The sequence below is a fragment of the Lactuca sativa genome, chromosome 8 (assembly GCF_002870075.4).
Source record: "Lactuca sativa cultivar Salinas chromosome 8, Lsat_Salinas_v11, whole genome shotgun sequence".
Taxonomy (NCBI): domain Eukaryota; kingdom Viridiplantae; phylum Streptophyta; class Magnoliopsida; order Asterales; family Asteraceae; genus Lactuca; species Lactuca sativa.
In genome coordinates this window covers 251,910,731-251,915,222 of record NC_056630.2, presented here as the reverse complement: position 1 = coordinate 251,915,222, position 4,492 = coordinate 251,910,731, and positions in this window count along the sequence as shown.

The following is a 4,492-nucleotide window of genomic DNA, read 5'->3' as shown; positions in this document are numbered from 1 at the left end:
TAATGGATCAGACGAACTGATGCCGTCTTTGAAATGTGCTCGTGCCCCGAGGAAAGCAAGATAAAGTTCGCTGCTGCCACCTTTACATAAAGGGCCCTGACATGGTGGAACGGCCATGTCAAATCACTCTCCTTGGTAACAGCCAACGCCATGGGCTGGGATACACTAAAATACCTTCTGCCGAGGGAGTATTGCCCTAGGGGTGAAATCTAGAAACTTGAGGAGGAACTCTAGAACCTCAAGATAAAAGGGACCGACGTAGTGGCTTATACGGCCAGGTTCTGTGACCTGGTAACTATGTGTCCTAACATGATCCCCACTGAGGGTAAAAAGATTGAACGATACATCTGGGGTTTAGTACCCCTGTATCGAGGGAACGTTTTAGCATCACGCCCTAAGACCTTTGACAACGGCAAGGAATTGGCCCAAAGGTTGATTGATCATGAAACTTCCTCCACTCCATCAACAACCACGACAATTGCCACTGCACCGCCCAAAACAACCGACAATAAGAGGAAGCATTGGGATCGAAAGAAGGGAAAGTCAACTCAATCCTCTTCCAAAAACCAACAGATCATGGCCGTCCATGCTGCCACTACTCCCACTGCCCCTGTACCAACCAAAACATATGCTGGAAATCTACCCAAGTGAAATAAGTGCTCTTTCCATCATAACGGCCCCTGTCGTGAGATGAACTGCACCAATTGCGACCGGAAGGGCCATACCGCCCGATTTTGCAGAGCACCTCCCAAACCCATCTCCCAGGTCCCCAGTCCAGGAGCAAGCCAAGCCTGCTATGGTTGTGGCGAAGTAGGACATTTCAAAAGAAACTGTCCAAAGGCTGGAAACACGGGAGGAGCAGGTAGACTACTTGCTATTGGCCACAATGAGGCCGTGGCAGACCCCACTGTAGTCACGGGTACGTTCCTTCTCGATAACTCTTATGCTTGTATTCTATTGGATAGTGGGGCAGAAAGAAGTTTCGTAAACCAGAACTTTAAACACTTACTCAAACAATACCTACAATCACTGAAAGAAACTTTCATCGTAGAAATGGCTAACGGCAAGACAGAAAGTTCTAACGAAATCTACATAGGTTGTACCCTCACGCTAGATAAACATTCGTTTCCTATCGACCTCATACCCGTAGCGATCAAGAGCTTCGATGTCATCATAGGCATGGATTGGTTGAGTCTCCATCATACCGATATCCTATGTTTTGACAAGGCCGTCTGTCTGAACCTACCCAACAACGAAACCCTGATGATCTATGGAGACAAAACCAGTACGAGCCTTCATATAATCTCGAGTAAGCAAGCCCATAAGTACTTGCATAAGGAATATCGTGCATTCCTGGCACATGTTGTAGATACAAGCCGGAAAACAAAAGACCCGAAGGATCTTCCCGTAGTACACGACCTCCCTGACGTCTTTCCCGAGGAACTACCGGGTTTACCTCCGCAACGTCAAGTCGAGTTTCGAATCGACTTAATTCCAGGAGCGACCCCCGTAGCCAAAGCATCCTACCGTTTAGCTCCTGCCGAAATGCAAGAACTGTCCGGTCAACTCAACGAATTGCTCAGCAAGGGCTTTATAAGACCAAGCTTCTCACTATGGGGAGCACCGGTCTTGTTCGTAAAGAAGAAAGACGGATCATTCCGTATGTGCATCGATTATAGGGAACTCAACAAGCTGACAGTCAAGAATCGCTACCCTCTTCCTCGTATAGACGACCTATTTGACCAACTGCAAGGGGCGAGTTACTTTTCCAAGATTGATCTAAGGTCCAGGTATCATCAGTTACGAGTGCTCGAGGAGGATGTTCTGAAAACAGCCTTCCAAACTCGTTACGGATATTATGATTTCGTTGTGATGCCGTTCGGACTGACCAATGCACCTGCAGTCTTCATGGACTTGATGCACAGAGTGTGCCGTCCTTACTTGGATCGGTTCGTCATCATTTTCATTGATGACATACTTATCTACTCTCGAATTAAGGAGGAGCATAGCGATCATTTACGACAAGTCCTGGAAACCTTATGATCCGAGAAGTTATACGTGAAGTTCTCTAAGTGCGAATTTTGGATCCGAAGAGTCGAATTCTTAGGACACGTGGTTAGCAAAGAAGGGATCCACGTGGACCCATCCAAGATTAAAGCCATTGAGAACTGGTCAGCACCGAAGACGCCTACAGAAATTCGTCAATTTCTAGGCCTCGCTGGCTATTACCGCAGGTTCATATAGAACTTCTCTCGAATCGCGAAACCCCTTACAACATTGACCCAGAAAGGCGTGGCCTTTGACTGGGGAGAGAAACAAGAGAAGGCATTTCAAACCCTGAAACGAGCCTTATGCACCGCACCAATACTATCCCTCCCCGAAGGGACAGAAGATTTCGTGGTATAATGTGATGCATACAATCAGGGGCTCGGTTGTGTTCTGATGCAACGAGGTAAGGTCATCGCCTACGCCTCAAGACAGCTAAAGACACACGAGGTCAACTACACCACACACGATCTCGAATTAGGACTAGTTGTGTTCACCCTAAAGATCTGGAGACACTACCTGTACGGTACGAAGAGCACGATATACACCGACCACAAAAGCCTACAACACATATTCAACCAGAAGGAGCTAAATATGAGGCAACGACGGTAGGTCGAGCTACTCAATGATTACAAATGCGAAATTCGTTATCATCCGGGCAAAGACAATGTAGTAGCAGACGCCCTAAGTCGGAAAGAACATTCTGGTTGAAGAGTCAAGTCATTAACAATGACTATCCATTCGCATCTATCTGCACAGATTAAGGAAGCTCAGCTCGAAGCCTTGAAACCTGAAAATGTGACGGGAGAATCCCTGCGAGGAATGGATAAGAACTTGGAAGTCAAGGGTGACGGAGCCTTATATCTCATGGACCAAATCTGGACACCGCGACACGGTGGCTTTAGAGACTTGGTCATGAAGGAAGCTCACAACACTCGATATTCCGTCCACCCAGGTTCAGATAAGATGTATCTGGATCTCAAGAAATCATACTGGTGGCCTAACATTAAAGCAAAGATTGCTACCTTCGTGGGTAAATGCCTTACTTGCGCCAAGGTCAAGGTCGAATACCAGAAGCCATCAGGTCTACTACAACAACCGAAGATACCTGAATGGAAGTGGGAGCGGATCACTATGGATTTCATAACCAAGATACCCAAGACAACAGGTGGGCTTGATACCATATGGGTCATCGTCGACAGATTGACCAAGTCTGCACACTTCCTGCCCATCAAGGAAACAGACAAGATGGAGAAACTCACAAGAACATACATTAGGGAGATCGTATGGCTGCATGGTGTCCCTATATCTATTATCTCCGATAGAGATAGTAGGTTTACTTTGAGATTTTGGCAATTACTGCAAAATGCCTTAGGGACGAGGCTGGACATGAGTACAGCCTACCATCCATAGACCGACGGATAAAGTGAGAGGACTATCCAAACCCTGGAAGATATGCTGCGAGCCCGTGTGATCGAATTTGGTAAGGCATGGGATACCCACTTACCCCTTGTCGAGTTTTCCTACAATAACAGTTATCACACAAGCATCAAGGCAGCTCCATTTGAAGCCCTCTACGACCGAAAGTGCGGATCCCCTCTGTGTTGGGCTGAGGTGGGTGATCGACAGATCATTTGAGAAACGACCGAGAAGATCGTACAGATTCGTGAACAATTAAAAGCTGCTAGAGACCGACAGAAAAGCTACGCAGACAAACATAGAAAACCCTTGGAGTTCCCGGTGGGAGACTGAGTCCTTCTGAAAGTGTCACCCTAGAAAGGCATGATACGCTTTGGGAAGCGTGGAAAGCTAAATCCAAGATATGTAGGGCCTTTCGAGATTATCGCTAGAATCGACCCCGTAGCTTACAAACTCAATCTACCCTGTGAACTCAATAACATACATCCTACCTTCAACGTCTCGAACTTGAAAAGTGCCTATCCGATGAGACTCTCGTAATCCCACTAGACGAGATCAAGATCAATGAGAGCCTCAACATCATGGAAGAACCTGTGGAAATTATGGATCGGGAGGTCAAACGAACGAAGAAAAGCTGCATCCTGATTGTGAAGGTTTGCTGGAACGCCAAGCGAGGACCGGAGTACACTTGGGAAAGCGAGGATCAAATGAAACTCAAATATCCTTACCTCTTTGCTTAGTTGTGTTGTAATAACTTAGCTACTCGAATTCTATATTTCGGGACGAAATTCCCTCTAACGGGGGGATGATTTGACAACCCAAAATTTTCATTTATATAATTTCCACAGTCAAACACTTCAAATAATATTCAAAAACATTTCAGTATATTTTTGGCCGGATTTAAGCCCATTTGGTATTTTATTTTATTTTTCGTCAAATGATTTAAATAAAAGGAAGTGACGTGGTTAGCGACATGTAACAAACCGAACAACCCGACACCTTAGCTAGGTGTTTACAGCTAAACAAG